This window comes from Apis florea, unplaced genomic scaffold (assembly GCF_048593485.1).
Source record: "Apis florea isolate Af1SG1 unplaced genomic scaffold, ASM4859348v1 contig_3193_pilon, whole genome shotgun sequence".
Lineage (NCBI taxonomy): Eukaryota > Metazoa > Arthropoda > Insecta > Hymenoptera > Apidae > Apis > Apis florea.
Genome location: NW_028256721.1, coordinates 1,070,158 through 1,087,770, shown reverse-complemented (window position 1 = coordinate 1,087,770; position 17,613 = coordinate 1,070,158). Strand labels below are relative to the sequence as shown.

General features: G+C 46.0%; 1 protein-coding gene across 6 annotated transcripts in view; it reads left to right on the top strand.

Annotated features, from left to right (window-relative positions):
• LOC100869899 (zinc finger C4H2 domain-containing protein) overlaps positions 1-17,613 on the top strand; it is a 244,152-nt gene that overhangs the window by 26,282 nt on the left and 200,257 nt on the right. For all 6 annotated transcript variants that reach the window (XM_086910618.1, XM_086910614.1, XM_086910617.1 and 3 more), the window contains exon 3: positions 12,433-12,490. The gene's annotated coding sequence lies outside the window, so the exon portion shown is untranslated. The remainder of the gene's footprint in view (positions 1-12,432; positions 12,491-17,613) is intronic.

Here is a 17,613-nt window from a genome sequence, read left to right as displayed (position 1 = left end):
TGGGGCGAAGATCGTGGTAACAAAGGTACAAACCAATAATAAAAATTCCACGAAGACAGCGCCGGCATTTCGGGATGCGCTTTTTTTGCGCCACACTCCTCTCTCTCCCCCCCCCCCCCTCCTTCCCCCTTTCTTTTGTCGGTGAGAAGAAGAAGAAGAAGAAGAGGGGTAGCAGGTCAGAAGCACGTCTTTTCTTCTTCTCCTCTCCCCGTCCCCTCTCCTTCCCTTCTTTGTAACGCGTATAATATTCGCGATCCCCCGAAAAGGGATTGAAACATCGCTTCGAAAATACTTTTTACTTTACATCGCGACGACGCTCTCTGGTTCAAATCTGGAATATCGCATCGGCCAATTTCAAACAGATACAAATTCGAAATGAACGAATAGTTGAGAAACGTGCGAGGAGAATCGAAACGCATCGAGAATTTTATTATTACACACGTGCTTCCAGCGTTACGTCGATAGTTTACGTGTATAGATAAACATTGAACGATATTTGTATCGTGTCTTCTTAACAGCCGTTCTTCCTTGCAAAACAAATCAGAATCAAGTTTCGAAAAGCTAGCCGTATACCGTTAGAGAACAACATCGTATTGGAGGAAACATTGACATTGGATATCAGAGAAGGAGCGGCTTCATCAGGTAGAGAGGTTCGAATGCAGGGTCGAAAACCAGAAAAAAACTGGCGTTCGTGACTATCTCACGATTCCACGGTAAAACGATTCGCTTGTGGCCGAGCAACGATCCGCTACTAATTGCGATTAAATGTTCCGATCTGAGTCGTGACACGAGGAAACACCTCGAAGGCAATATATCAAGAATCACTTTTGGCTTCGTTCTCGCGATAATAAAACGCAATATTGCCAATTCTCGTGGATAGCGCACGATTTCACTCCTCCATACGCTCGGTACACTCCCGTTCATAACTCGCTGGATGCTTAAAAATATACCGATAAATCAATATTATTATTGCAATTAAACTAATGCATCCGTGTTATTCAAAGTGTTAACAATTTTATTTTATCATACGAAATTATATTAAATTTTCTTATGACATTCGATTACATGAAAAATAAAATTAATATCGAAAGGAAACAATATATATATATATATAATCCTACATAATTATAAAAAGAAAGGATCATCGATAAAGGGGTTAAAACGAGCTTGATAAAATCGAGGCTAAAAATTACGAAAAACGTTCAATCACTTATGGAGAAGACTGTACGTACGTACCGTAGCACGTGCAACGTGCAACGCGCGAGTCTCGTTCTTGCTCAATACGGAGGAAAGAGAGGAGATTTTTTTTCCTGTGTGCGTGGACGTGGACGTTATATACCGACCGATATTAGAGGCGGAAAAAGGACCCGCTCTCCCTCCCATCTCTTGGAAACCCTGACCTATGTTTGATCAGTTAGTCACCGCAGCGACTCCGTGGATATTGTTACCAATGGGCCCCGGTTAATATTCTCGGATTACGGTGTATATGCCGGATACGCGGTTTTCCGAAAATAGCGCGGGGGAAGTGGTCGGGTTCCATTTCGGGGTGGAACGTTAATGAGCACCGGTTCGCGACCGTTCTCGTAATTGATGCGCTCACGATCCTCCCTGGTTGGGGAGGATTAGCATTGGGAAGGGGTTTAGCTTTTGGTTTATAAGCCAGCGTTGAGCAACTCGGTTGGATAAACTCTCCGTTCGATCCTCTCTTTTCCATTCCGTTAACAATCGTCTCGTGGAGGAGGCGCGTCCCTCGGCTTTCCCTCGAATCGAGCACGAAGGAAGAATAATAAATTTAGCGCGTGGAGGTAGGGCAGAGAGAAGCATGATGCTTTATGAGTTTAGAAGAGCTTAATCTCCCGGCAACCCAATATTTTTCTTCCTCTTTCTCTCCTCCTCGGTGGTTATTACCACTTCTTGCCTCGCATCGTCGAGCGTGCTCCATTTTTCTCATTTCGCCGGCTCGAGCCGGCGATCGAGAGGGGCCGGTTAAGTCGGCTCGCCTTCCAAATCTGGCGAATCGCGAAAGAAAAATGTAAAGGGGAATAGAAACTGTGTGTGTGTGAGAGAGAGAGAGAGAGAGATTCCAAATGTAATCAATCGGAATGTTTAACGGTTTACCATTCTAAGGGGCACGGATTTTGAACTCTCCCTCCTTTCTTCTCTCTCTCTCTTCGCCCAACTTCCGCCAGGGGGTTCTGCTAATTGAACGCGTAATTGATGAGGCTGCAGTCTGTACTTACACAACGCTCCAATTGTGCTCAGCCAAGCGCCGCCAGTGTGTGCCAATATTAGCGATGCACTCGACGTCCCTATAACGGACCCCTCCACGCACAAATAATGCCCCAAGTACCATAAATACTCGACAGCATCCGCAATATGCCTCGGCCGTCGCCGGAGCTTACAAAGGCGCCGAGTGTCCTCCAAGGAGCCGAGACACGAATACCGAAAGATGTCGCGACCCCCTCTAGTTACATATGCCGCGTTAATGATTTTTCAAGGGGGGTCGAAAGGTGTTTTCGCGAGCTCGCAGTCTGCCACGTCTCTCGAAACCCGCGCACCTCTCCTCCTCAAACAGGGTACGCTCGTTCCAAGGTCGATTATGAAAAGCCCTGCCACTCTCAACTTCGCGTTTCTTATTCATCGATATACGTGTATATATATATATAGAATCGTATAGATCAGTGTTAATATTTGTTTTGTACTTCGTCGGGGTATTCCGATGTAAGGCACACTATTTCAATAGAAATAGCAATCGGCTTATTCGAGGCTTATTCAATTTCATCTGAATAGCCCTTTCAACTCGAGTCCTCCCGACCGAGAGGCTTGAAATCGGTTTGGCCTTCTTGCCGTTTAACTCGTATAAATATAACCGATCGATACGTCTAATTTGAATGAGAAAGTTGTCGCTACTTTGATCCTCGAAATCCGTGATCGATCGACAGTCGCATTCATAGTTGTCCATCATGTTGTCGTTTCCCGCATCCGCATTACGTGTTTCTACGTAATAGAAATTCTTGGACGAATCTCAGGATGGATTGACGCGTGACGACGCATATGCCCCCCCCCTCCCCCTCCCTGTCGTCATCGGGGAAATTACGCGGCCGGAAGTCAGTGGAAGGCAGTAGGGTACCCCTACTTATCTTCGTTAATACATCTTCCTCGATCGTGTAAATCGTGCAGCTACTACTACCCTCGTAGCTACCACTCTTCGTGATTGTATTTCCAACGAGGGTCGTCTCCTTACTTTCCTTTTTTTTCTCTCTTTCTTTCTTTCTTTCTTTCTTTCTTTCTTATTTCGGTATTCGGCCTCCGTATCTTCTTACATCCGTTTCCGCTTCGTCTCGGTCGCGGACCAAGAAAATATCCTTCGACGAAAGTTCTTCCCTCCCCTCTCTTCAAGTTTCACTTTTCACGTGGATCGAATCGACGCGCTTTTATTTATTAAACGATCGACTCGGGATAACTCGGTTATCCCTTCGGTATTCCCCGAAGAGGAATAGCCGGGAGCACGGTTCTCCAGGTAAATAAATCAAACGCGGTGGTGAGGTAGAACGAGGATATCCTCCCCCCTCCTTCCGTGCTTTATCCGGTGGCACGTGGTTATGAAAAAGCTGCGTTCTGATGCGTGCAAAACATGTCCCGGGGGCGGTGAATCCTTGAACATGCTTAACCCCATGTTCCATCGCCGCGTATCCGCGCCTCGTTCGAGTTACAGTCACGTATACAAGTGCGAATACGAAAAAGAAGAAGAAGAAAAAAGGGGGGAAAAAACTGCGATTTTATAAGCTTAAGCCTGTGTACGCGTACGTACACACAGGGAGAGGAGAGAGAAGGAGGACACGAAAGGGGACGCCGTGAAAAGGGGAGGGAGAGAGAGAGAAGGGTGTGCAGCAGCGGGGTTTGAGTTTGCTCGCAGAGGAACTTTTATAATACGCACAGGACGGGGCCATAGATTTGAATTAATTCGGCGGCGAAGTTTTTCCCCGGCAAATAAAAATAAGTCACTGTATCAATTTAATATCGCTTTATAGTCTGCCCTTACCTCTTTTTCTCCTTCTTTTCTTTCTTTCTTTCTTCCCTCGCGAACCACCCCAGGCATCCACGGGAAGGGGAGGGGGGAGGGGTCAGTCTTCCCCGCGTTATTACTTTGCCCGTTGTTCGAGAATTGGTCAAACATCGAGACTCAAATTACCCTCTGCCCCTCCCCGTTCTTCTTTTTTTCCCTCCCCTCCCCTTGAAAAGAAAGAGAGAAGAGAAAAAGAAGAAAATTCGAGGACCGTGGATGAAATCATCGTCCACTCTCTCGCGCCATTTGGCAAACAAAAAAGTTATTAAGGCTGGCTTTATTGTCGGAACGCAGTGTGTACCGCGCGTTTTACGCGGACGCGTTTCGCCTTAACGTTAACCGAAATGAACCTTGAGCGAGAGAGGCCGCCGCGGCGCCCTCTTTTATTCCATGCGGTCGAATAAGAGTTATTGGGCGCGCAACAACGAAGAATAATAATAAACCCCGTTTCTTCCCCCGGCGAGGGAGGAAGATCGGTTCTTTTCTATTAATTAACCGGAAAGAAAAGAAACGAGCATCGAGCTTAAACTTTACCCTCTCAAACGATATTTGTAAATTTGTTACATTCAGAAGAAAAACGTGCGTCCTTTACAATTACAACTGAATGAAATGATATCTCTCCTTTCTTCCTTATATTGTAACGCAACTACTATTTAAATACACGTTAAAAATCCATTTAAACGAGGCTCGGTCGAAAAAGACGTGGCGCAAAGAAACGACGGAGGCTGCTACCTCGATCGAGCATAGGGCAGAGGAGGGAGCGAGAGGTGGTGATAGGTAAGGGCAAACACCGGTGCAATTTGCCGTGCGGTGGGTAGGCACGTTCGACGGTCTATGCGTAATTCGTTTATCCTTAATTCCTCGCCGGGGCAGCTGGAGCGTATTATTCGGACGCATCTCCGGTGGCCGGGGACTTTGTTTCGCATTTACCCTCGCTGTTACGGGCGCACTAGTGCTAGAACGACGCCGCGAGCTGTAGTACATTTTACGGTTGGCTAGCCAGTAATGCAGTAATTAACGTTTCTTTCATGTACTCTTTTGCTTTCACCGCTTGGAACCAGCTGCGTGCAAGAGCGTCCACCGTGGATCGGGCACGTATATAACGTCGCGCACACGTGCACACGCGTCGCCTGGACTGGACGAGAGGCGGCGTATTTACAGAGGAAGGAGACGCGAGAGTACGTTCAACCTTTCCCCCTCCCTCTTCTGTTTTCACCCTTGTTCCTTTGGAGAGAGAGAGCGAGAGCACCCTCGCCTCTTCCGTCCAGTTGAAAAAATAATTACCCCGTAAGCTGTGGACCCCCGTTTCCGCCCGTGGACCTCGCGTACCTTGCCTTCGACACTCGTTCCACGGATATTCCCGGCCTGTTTTCAACCCCCCTTTCAAAGAGGGCTGACGGCGAATTTTCGTTCGTGGAGTTAAAGCGACGAAACTTTAATTCTTAGCTGATTGTCTCGTTGAATCGGTGTTTAAGCTGGATTTATAGAAGAAGTTGAAGAGGTACTAGTTTGAAATCGTCGCTTAATTTATTTCGATCTCATTTATCGACCGATCATCTGGAAACAGTCACTCGGATTCGAAGAGATTTCCGATCGTAAAGATAATTAATAAGAAGCATTTTAACAGCATCGTAAAAAAAAAAAAAAAGGAATGCAAGGCGAGACGCGTGATTTCACGTATCGCGCTTCACGTGTGCTGCGAAATAATTAAGGACAGCAACTCGATTGAATTCGCGATACGCGATGAGAATCGGATCAGCTCTCGCGGTGATCGGTTTTCCCTTTCCGCTGGTGTTACAGCGGCCACGATTTTTCGTGGCAAATGTCGAGGATAGACGAGGGCTTTCAGCGACAGCGGTGTATAGTCGATCGACAGGCATAGAATAATAATACTCTGTTACCCGTCTCGTTTCTGGATTTACGCCCGCTCGTGACTCGGTTATCGGCGACGCGGATCGCGCTTCTCCCATCCGATCACCATATCGCGGCCAAGTGGCGCGCTCGTTCCCATTCTCTTGAAAAATATACTGCTGCTTTTTTAATTCCAGCTCTCCTCCCCTCGTTAACTTTTTTTCAATCATCGAGTAGCGCTCGATGCAATCCCTGCTAATTTTCCGGAAAGGGTCAAGGGTGATATGAAGCATCTCTCGATTGTTCACCACTTTTCATCGAGCAATTCTCCAATTTCCATCTACTTCGAATTTGCAGGATATTTCGAAAGTTTATTGGGGACCGTATTCGCGAAAAGTATCTTATCTAAAATCGTTTTTAAGGGAAGAAGGGTTTCGACAAATTTCTCCGTGAACTAGTTCATATCCTAAATATAGAGTTTTTTCTTTCTTTTTTTTTTTTTTATTGTCGTCGAAAATTTTGGATACAGATGTATCCGAATAATAGATAAGAAATTGGCGTCCGCTTGCTCAGAGCTTCGATTGGATCGATATCTTGGTGACGTTTCGCTTCGAAAACAGCGGTGGTCTAGATTGCTAGATCCGCGATATCGAAACGTTGATTAGTCGAGCAGCTCTGTCAGTCATCGCGAGGTGAGAATTGAAACAATTACAGGTTCGCGATATTATATCCGCGGATTTTTTTATCCACTCCATCGAGAGAATCGATCGATCTCTCTCGGTTCTCTATTTTTTTTTTATCGGGAATATTTTTATATTTCGAGGAAAATGGAGGGCGGGTATGTAGGGGGCCGAGCACTTTGCATTCACCGAGAGGAATCGCGGCCTCTGGCCGACGTAAAAAGAGCGTGTTCGATCCGGGGAAAGCAGCAGCAGCGGGGCTCTCATAAACCCGACTCGGAGGGCAATAAAAGAATCGAGTCGAAGGGAGGGGAAGGACCGGCTGACGTTGGAAAACACGCGAGTCTTAAATTTATTTACCTCGTCCAAGACGTTTTTTCGATTCACGTGCACCACACGTGATCGGAAATTCGCTCTCCTCTCTCTCTCTCTCTTTCTCTCTCTCGAAAGAACGGCTCACCAGAGATTACCCCCCAACCCTCCTTGTTTCCCCATCGTATCGTTTCTTCCCAAGAATAATTTTTCCCCGAGCATCTCGAGTAATTAGCGCGTCGAGAAACTTGGCATTCGGATTAAGCTCGAGAAACAAATATTTCTCTGCTCGCTCGATTCTCTCTCGTTGCGTAACGCGTAGACATTTCTCGACGATCACGCCTCTCCTCGAGGAGGTTTGGAATACCTGAAGGTGCGCGTCGAGTGCGTCGAGTATACGCGGGCGGAATACGCGAGCGGCACGGGATGATGCGGATCACGGCGAGAAGCGAATTCGAGCCACCCATAATCGTTGGGGAACTCGAGACAAACTCGAGGCTCGTTTCTTCCGAATTCCGTCCACGGCATCCCGTTCCAAGTCGTGGAAACGATACCGATGGATCGCGATCGAACCGGTTTCATCTCGCGTTTCGCACGCGCCTCCCAAATTGGCGCACGATAAATGTTTTCTTAACGGTTGTTCTCAGTTTTGCGAAACCGACTCGAGTTATTGTTTCGTCGCTTGGTTATTTTTGCCACGACGAGGCGCGCTTTTTCCTCCCCTCCGTAACGTTGCTCCCTTTTGTATTTCCTTTCTGGAAATAGAAACAGCCGCATATCCGAAACGGGTTCGCCTCTCTCTTCTTCTTAGCCGCTACGACCGGTCGTTGTAATATTCGAGAATAGGTTTCGCGTTTGCTTGTGATTCTTGACGAGCAATAAGATGATTTTTATATGTTGGCTGGTTATGAACAATAAATAAAAAATATGCGGATTTACCTGAATGGATATATTTTAATTATACGCGAATGTCTGTTTTCAAAACAACTGAAGATCGCGTATCGAAGATAAACAAAAGCAACGTTCAATAATAAAATTATAGATAAAATTTCAATGAACTTTGTACACTATAGCAGTGTATCGTCGAGAAATTAATCGTAAACTACGAACCGGGAGATTAATCAATCGTCGAATAACGAGAAATATCCGTTATTTATTTAAAAAACGGGTGAAATTGTTCGGCAAGTTATTCTTCAGCGGCAGAAAAAAAATTCCATCGAAACGAAACGGGTTCTTAAGGCGGAATCGAATCCTCGAATCCCCCTTAGCTCGGGAAATGTTACAATTTTCCGCGGGTTAAAACGCTCGACTCCTCGGTCTTAATGCCAATTTCCTCCCCCGAAATAGGGATTTCTCTCTCTCTCTCGAAAGAAAGAAACACTTTCGCCACGTCCATTAAATTACGTTCATCCCCGAGGGTGTCCCTCTGCGAAACAGTGTCGCGGCCCAGTATTTTACAACCCGTGTAAATAAAAGAAGGGACTCTCTTCGCTCTCCTTTTTTTACTTTATTACCGCCATATCATTGCCCCCTTTTACGCTATCCACCTCGACTCGCGGTCAATCGAGCGATCCCTCGATTGCCCAGAATCCTGGATCGCCCACGTATCGCCATTCCTCTCCCGGGGGAAATTCAAAAAATCCGTTGGCTAGCTATTCGTCTTGCGAGTTGTATCTCCGCTTCGAGATCATTGCGTACTTCGCTTCTTGGAAAGGGAGGGGGAAAAAGGCGTGGCGGTTGACGATGATAATAAAAAAAAAAAGAAAAGGAAGAAGATATCTTTTGGTTGGTTGGGTCGTTGCGTTCACGATGGATCGGCTCGCGCGATTCGAGGTCGATCCTCTTTTATCCGTCTTACCGGTCTCGTTAAGTTCGTTTATCGCCCGATCGTATTCTCGAGAGGTTGAACCGTGGCCGAGAGATTTTCATTTTCGATGGTCCCCGTTATGGCCGTACTTAGGGAATAGTCGAGAGGTTTTATCGTTTATCAACGAAATGGTTTCCGACACGAGTCGTTGCGGGGGTGGTGGTGACGATATTTCGTCACTCTGCTTCCTCGTCCAACGATCCGAGTTCTTTCGCTAAGAAACGGAAAGATTGGCACAACCGTGGAAGATTTTATTTTCCCATTTCGATGAAGTGGGTTACGTATTCTTGCGTAATTTGGTCCGGTGTTGCGTCGAAATGTAAATACGAATCGGGAGAATCGTGGCACGCGAGGATTATCCGTGTTTATATGTTGTGATAAACTTTGACGGTGTTTATTTTTGGTAATAAGTTTGCGAGTTGCAGACTCGCTCGTTCGATGAGATTATACAGGAGATTAGATCGGAGTAGTTTGTGAGAAATATTCTGATTTCGGGGAAAAAGGCGGTGGAAAAAAAAAAAAATGTTATTCTACGCTTTTTATTTTCCACGCGTGGAATAATCTTCTACCAATAATCCATATCCGGTCCGGAAATTGGCCAAATTCTATCGTATTCGACAAGTTTTCAAACTCAATTTCAACTCGAAAACGAAGCCTCAAATGAAAAAATGTTATTCTAATCTTTTTCGACGTTTTCCCACTCCCCTCCCCCGTATAAAATCATCTCGTGTCCGATTATATTACCCGCCCTGTCTCATACCGCCTGATATATGTATAACAAAAATAACAAGGAATAAAATATCCGTGGAATTATTTCATTTCGATGTGAAAAAAAAAAAAAAATAATTCTAAAATCCACGATATACAATTTATCAACTTATCGCCAATTTATTTATTTATCATTTTATAAATTATCATAAACGTATCCCGAGATTACACCGTAAACAAATAAATAAATAAGTAAATTTTTCGAATTTAGCGCCACGAACTAAAATAAATAGCAATTCCATCGATACGCTTGAAATTAATAAATAATTAAAGGAGAAGTCTCGAAAGAGGTGAGAATTGATGAACCTATCGCGAATGAGCTATTTCCACTCTCTCATTCCCTTCTCTCCCTTCAGAGAATGAATATCAACGCGGGAGGAAGATGGATAAAAATCGCGAGGACGAATAAATAATGAAGGGGATCGCGGCCGTAAGATCCATCTCCATACGTTCTCGTTTCGTTTATTTCGTACAGCCTCGTAAAGACATCAAAGCTAGCATCCTCGACGTAGTGGAGGATAAAGACCACGGAAGTCCATAAAAGTGGAGCATTAGGCGGAGGGGAGGGGATGGAAACAAGGGTCGATCGATGGCCGGCGTGCTCGCACTCGATCGCGCCACCACTCGACCCAGAGATTTTCAATAACGTTTACAACGCGATCGCACGTGAAGCACGTGTAATGGGTCGTTTAACGATCTCTCCAAAGCGCTCGCTCGTCCAAACCGATGCTTTTTCGTTCCGACTCACTTTTCGCTGGGAGCTGTTTTGTTTTTTAAGCCCTAGAAAGACGTCTGAAATATTGAATCCGGACGTTTCAGTTGTGAAAAGCGCTTTTTCGTTCCTTTTTTTTTTCCCCTCCCTCCGCTCCTCCCCTTCAGATTTTTTCCCATTTTTTTTTTTTTTCTATTTTCGGAGATATCACAGCACCGAAAGAGAAAAAGAGAGAAGTAAGGCCAGTTAAGTCTCCGAAACTGGAAGAACGATATTCGTCTCGTTACACCCGAGACGATATTTCAACCGAATCTTGTCTCGTTCATCGAGCTGCTAACTAAGCTGCAGACACGGGACTATTAATTTCCACGGGAGGTATTCTAATTAACTCGAATTTTTTTCTCCCCGTCCCGTTTGCCTTCTTCCCCTTCACCGTACATCTCGCTCGCTCGATTTCGCGTGGAAACCATCCACGGGGTGGGTGGCGCGGTTGTTCCTCGCGGGTGTTGTTAACAATTCAACGCGGTGGATACAACGGTATTTCCAGCGAGGAGGAGGAGGACACGGTGTGTCGAACAACCGGGCAGTGTCGAAAATGCGCGAAAAGATGCACCGGTGCGTATGCATGTAGATCCCATTCGTGTAAACCGGTCGTAAAGCGGCGGAACGCAAACATCCGGCTCGCGAGTGTGTGGCGCCCTCGTAAAATCTTCGAGGGAGGACACGAGGATGCCCGAAACGAGTAGACGCTCGTAAAAAGTAAAAAAAAAAAGAGGAAAACCGTCGTTTCTTCTTTGGAGAGGTTCGAGATTTTTTTCTTTTCTTTTTTTACGCGGTTCGTTAGATAGCGGTCGGGATTTGGAGGAGGGAAATGCGAGAAATCCGAGAAGCGGATGAAACTTATGAATAATGGAGGGACGCGAGGTAGGCCGATGACGCGCGAATCGAATGTGTCGCGGATAAACACACATATAAAATTGACCGTAATAAACGTAGAAACGTTTTATCAGGTTTCGCGGCGCGGCGAATTGAATTGTAAACCGAAACGAACCCGCGTCCTCTCTCTCTCTCTCTTTCTCTCTCGCCCATTTTTCACTCCTACTCCTCCTCCTCCTCCCCTTCCCCTCTCGTGCACAGTGTTTGCCGATTCCTGAAACGTCGCCCGCGCGTTTTCGAAAACGGATATTGCGCCGAAATAAACTGAAACAGATAAATTTTCGTCGTTTATGTAAATAACTGGAGAGGCAGGCCCTCCCCCCGACCCGGGGGGGATTTACGAGGACGATCATAAATTCGTTGACACGCCGGCCGGCGTATCGTTGACCCTCGTTGACGAAGTTACAACGTGGGTCAAAAAATTGGTCGAGTGTTTTCATTCTCGGAAAGAAAAGGAGAATCGAAACTCGTATGCATTTTACTCGGCTTGCAACATCGTAAATAAATTGATCTTTGTACAACCCGAATGGTTCGAGTTATATTTTCGCTCGTTGAGCGAAAAAAAAAAAAGGAGAATTTTTTTTCTTTTCTCGACTTTAAACAAGAAAGTCTAGGAAGGGAAGGACGAACGAGGAGAAACTATAAAATACTACGCTCGGTATAACGCTTGGTGTATGAATCCTGTTAAAAGCAGAAGCCCGTAACGCGGAAACTTGAACAACAATTTCTCGTATACGATCCCTTGCGAAAACTCGCGTTAAGTATACATCGAATAAATCCGCGGACGGACGATTAACGGGCGAACGTTATCGCGGGAACAGCGACGCGGATCACGCGGTGTCCGGGGAATTAGGGGGAGGAGGGGGTGACATTAGTCGGCCGACACGTATGCAAAGCACGCTAATAAACATAATCGTGCGCGTACTTGAGCGCATGCTACCCGCTCTCGAAATGGACAGTGCAATTGCTGCGTAAACAGCAACGTAAGCGAGCAACGATCGGCCGATTTACAGGTGTAAAATTATCGAAATGATCGTAATATCGAATATCGTCGAACGATGTTTGTAAAATTGAAATTTTCGAATGTTCAAAATTCTTAGAGAATTTCCAAATTATTCGACGAATTTGTACGAAATTTTCGAGCAGAGTCAATCAATGTGTTCAAGGATAAGATTAATTTGAATTTAATAGAACAGATCTTAATCCTCGTTTTCATATACTATTTTTGTGCCTGTTTCAGCTTCCAGAATCGGGGATCCAAAGATACTCCACGAACGTTTCAACGTTTCCCGCGTATGGTGAGTCCTCTCCTCCTTTTCTTATTCCTTCATTTCGCTACGAAAATTCATCAAATCGCGTATAAAGACACGTTTAATCTAAGTAACGTAGTCAAGCTTTCACGCTCACGTTGAAGAATCGTGCATAAGGGATGGACTTTCGTCACTGGAGACATTGGACGTTAACGCGGCGAGCGAAACGAATCAAATTTTATAACAGAGATGATATTTCGCTGCAGTCACGGTAGATTAAGCGCGCGTGGGCCGAATAAGCTGGGCGCGATCGGGCGGCCGTGAAATTGAACTATGCCGCGGATAAAATTCGACGGGTTGGCCGCGATTAAAATCGATTGACGTTTGATCGATGACACGCCCGACGAAAACCGGAGCCGAGTACGTCCCTCGGTTATGAAATGTTTCTCGTCGTGAAAAACTGTCGCCAAATAATCGAACGTTAGAAACGAGATGATCGCAGTCGAAGGGAATGTGAAACCGAATTTCGAGAAACAATGTTTCCACGAAACAAGTAGGCCTGGCTTTCCGTCCAACTAAAAATCGTCCATCCTAGCGATATTTTTTTAAACACGACCCGCGAGACTTCCGTAAAGTCGGCTTCCGCTACTCGAGGGCTTTAAATACTCCTCACATCCCTCATCCCCTTGAAGAAGAAACTTTTCGAAAACCGCGCCGGTTTCGTTCTGCTCCTATTTGAGGCGGCAGCCGGTCGAACATAGGCGACAAATATTCTACCGATTTACATAGGACGAGTCGCATTTACGAATCCGGAGGCAAAGTGGTCGAAAAGACGAATCGTTCCTCAGTCGGAAGAAGAGAGCAATACCCGAGGGATGCACGGGCTATTAATAAAGGTGGTTAATCGCCTCTAAGGGCAGTTGCCATCGGCAATTCCAGATAGACCAGCTTTGCCACCAGCTTTGTTAGCGAAAAGCTTCCTCCCCTCGGTCGGATGAATACGGAATGCTTGCACGCGCGGACACTTTTTGTCCTCGCTCGTAATTTATCGTGCCTCGGCCGGGAGTATATTAACTGGCGACTCTCCAACTAGCGACGTGCCGGAGGATTTGTTGGATTTGATACGAGCAGGCCGCGGTTTCGTCTCGCGAATAGTTTGCGGATCGACCGTGGAGGAGCGGGATACCCTCTTGAGGTCACGGTTTTGGCCAGGGCCAGGAGATATATTGTTCTTCCGCAGTCAGACTTCGTTTGAATTGTATATATATATATATATATATATATATATATATATATATATATGTGTATATATATATATGAACGTAAATTAATGCTACGTTATGGCTTCCTATATTCCTTGAAAAAGTTTATCGGAGGGATTTATTGCGAGAGGATTATTTCAGAATCTTTCTTTCTTTCGTTCGATTCGTGCTCTAAGCTTGGAAATTTTTTTACGAGAAGATCAACGAAATTGTACGAATACTCTGTCTTTTGAACGGAACTGTGTCGTTTATTTATCGAATTAAAAATAAGAAATCTGTAATAAGGATTTTCTGCTGAGTGAGACATGTCCAGTCTCGTTCGTTTCCATCCGTGTGCGAAGTGGCCAGAAAGGCTGTTTCCACACGTGTCGGTCGTGAACGAGGTATTCCGGAACATGTGGCTCGCTTAAGCCGACCTGGCCTTCCGCGCTCATGCATTCGTAACTGTGCAACGAATCCTGTCCGAATCGTTCCCTCTCGATTTTTCCATCGAGATCAATCGATGATCCCGATACAACCGTGTCTCTCGCCAATTGGACCAGCTGTCCTTTGCCCCCCTTCTTCGTCCCGATGAAATTAGGAAGAATAAAATAAAATTTACAACCCCGATACGATTCAACAAAGGGGGGACCCTCCTCCTGTTGGCGGAAGCGGAAGCGTTAACCGTTCAATTTTCACCCTCGTCGATCGACTTTCCAAGTTTTTTAATTAATTAGAGACGGTGGAGAGACAAGGAGAGAAGGAAGGACGGAGAAGCTTAACGAACGTCTGGTAATATCTGGAAAAGCGGGGGAAGCCAAACAAAATTAACTTTTCACGGGGATGGTTGGAGGCGGCGCACGTGGGCTACACGAGGCGCCGATTCACGAGGAGCCGATGCTTAAGTAGCTCACCCTCCCTCACCTGTGAAAACATCAAAGCTATCGGGAAAGGGTTTTCCTTTCCGTTCACCACCCTCTTCCGTGTTTAATAATCGATCTTAGCCTCCGCGCTTTTCACGGCCAATTATCCAGTCTACCGGCAAACTTTCCCTTGTTCTCCGCTCGAGGTGAATCAATGTTGGATCGTCGAAATTGCCAAGATAAGTTAAACTTGAGAGAAGGGAATCCTCGAATTAACTCGATATTATCGGCCTCGGATTTTAACCGAGTGATAAGATATCTGGAGATGTCGATTTTTTTTTGTTGAATGGAAATTTTTATCCCTTCGAGCGAAACGAAATAGCGAAATTTCGCTACGCATTTCTTTTCCTCGAAATATTTTTTCTCGCGATCGATATAAAAATCGAATCTCTTCTTAAAAACTTATTCTCGAGAAGTTTCGCGAATCGTAGCCGGGAGAAAAAGGAATATGTGGCGTTAAATGGAAGATTCGACCGTTTATTAAATTTCCGAATGCGCGGACCAGCGCAATATCCCGACAGCGAAGGGAGGGAGGGGGTTGAAACGGTAAAACGGCCAGGTGGGTAATATTGCCAACTTGTTCATACAGTTACGAACACGCGGTGCTGTTAATCACATCGAATTACAACGCACTGCGGCCACTGCATTTTGAGATATGCGAATCTAGTTAGCCGATCGCTGGTGTTAACGCGCGTCGCGCTGGAAGAAGGAAAATGGGATAAATGGGCGGCCACGAATCGAATAATGCATAAACGATCGCGGTTCCCAGAAGATATTTGGGGCCAGGCTCCCTGTTTACATGGAAAACGTTACGGGGAAATCGGGTGCAGAATTTCAATGCTGTTTGTGCACCGAGATACACAGCCTATCTTTATGACAGCGGTGGATTAACGCTGTCGATTTCGGACATCGATTTCGAGTCCAGATTCGGCTGGAAATTTATTTTCTCGATGAGTGTTTCAGAAAAATGTGTTGAGAAGGAAGACAAACTGTTTTCGTTGCACAATATTACTCGCAGAAGATGTTATTTTACGATTAGCCGAAGAATTCGCAGGTGGGAATGAATTCTATCCGAAAATTCTCTTTATTCGATGGATCCTCGATGATAGAAGATGTTGCACGCAGCGTGGCCTCGATAATGCAACCCTACTCTTGTCTCTTTTTTCCTTTTTTTTCTTTTTCAAACGCGTTCTCCGTTCCCACGAACATCTGCAACCACGACGGCGACGCTCAATCGCACAAAGAGAGCGAAAGGATGGCGGGGAGGATCGAGACACGGATTTCCGACAATCGGCGCAGCCGTCGTGTACCGATCCAATCTCGGAACGAGGTAAATCCATTATATAAATATACGCGGCGAAAAAAGGAAAACAGAATCTCGTTGCTGCGCTCTGAAACCCTTTGCCCCGTTTCCCTCTCGACTCGTATGAATCGTGCATGTAGCTGTCTACGCTCGCGCGAATACACTGCTTCCTCGATGCTTGGTCGGGTATAACTCTATTAAACTTTGAAATATCCTCAAGGTATTGGGTGGCGCGCACAATGGTGGCGAAGGAACGCGTCTCCTCCTGTGTCAGCGGAACACAGCCACCCTCTGACCCGCCCCCTTTCTCCTGCTCCCCTTTCAAAACAAACCCTGTCGTCGCACTTTCACGTACCGGAGACGCTTTTAAAAAACGGCAATGAACTATGTTGCCGCGAGGGCAGAATCGAGTTGGGGCAAATAGGCTTGGGGGGACGAAAATAAAAGACTAAAGAAGGAAGAGAGGGAGAGGAGGAGGACAACCAAATTGTCTTCGACGGTGTGCGAATTCTGAGTCACACAGACATCTCGTCGATGAAAGCCTACCTATCTACCTACCCCCTTTTCGCTTTCGTGTCGGCGCAGGGGTTGCGCGATTTTATCTCTTGCATTCTTCCAAGAGAACCTCGTACCCTTCGTCGTACCCGCGAACGCACACTTCCTCCAGACTTGGCCAGACGAAGATTCAACGTGCGACACGAGAAAGAATGAGAATACTTGGGACCAAGTACATGGTGTGTGTATATGCGATAACGTCTCACGACCGTCTTTCAACCCGACCCAAGGAAATCTCGAGACGAAACCATCCCTTCTCTCTGCGCGGGTTGGCGATTTAACCGCTTAATCCGTTTCCTCGGCGTCGCACACCTGAACGTTTCTCTTCTCTTTTCATGCGACCTCTATGGTTCCTTTTTTCTTTTTCTCTCTCTCTCTCTCTCTCTCTCTCCATGGTTGGAGTATACTGGAGGCACTCCTTTCAATTCCTCGGCAAGCGACATCCGTCTTCCAGCGTAGGAATATCGGATCGGCGATTAGATCTCTCGTGCGATTAGGGGAAGAAGTGCGTGGAGGGTTCGAGGAGGGATGCACGCACGCCTCACCCGTTCCAAAGCGACGATTGGGCAGGTAAGGGAGAGGAGGTTATTGTCGACGATCGTGCGATTGCGAGTTTAAAGGATCAAGGGTTAGAGGCTCTTTAGAGGCCGTAGGGAATATCTTGGAGATCGAGCTTTACAGATGTTGATGCGATTTGCCGTAATCTTCTTCGAGTCTCGAGACGATTGTGCTCATTTTTTTTTTTCTCTCCATCCTGGGGATGGGGAACGAAGATGACTTCTCTCGTTGCGTACGAGTCAGTGACAACAGGCATTATTGGTTCCCACGAATATGATATTCGTCGAAGGAGGTTAGAATTTGTTGAAAAAAATATTTGAGGAAAAGTGAAAAGAAAATGGAGAAATTTCCAGGTTGGAAGAAATGTCTTGTATACGAAGGGAAAAAGATTTACAAGAGAGGAAAGAGTTGTTGTTCTTCTTGCCGGGGAATGAAAGAAACCGTTTCGGGTTCCGTGTAACAATTGTAAACACCGGCGTGCTTGCAATTGGAGCGGGCGCACAAAGGAGGACAGGAAGGAAAAAGTGGCGTGGAAAAACTGTTGGCGACTTTTGATTTCGAATACCTCGGTTTCGCCACCGTTTCATCCCT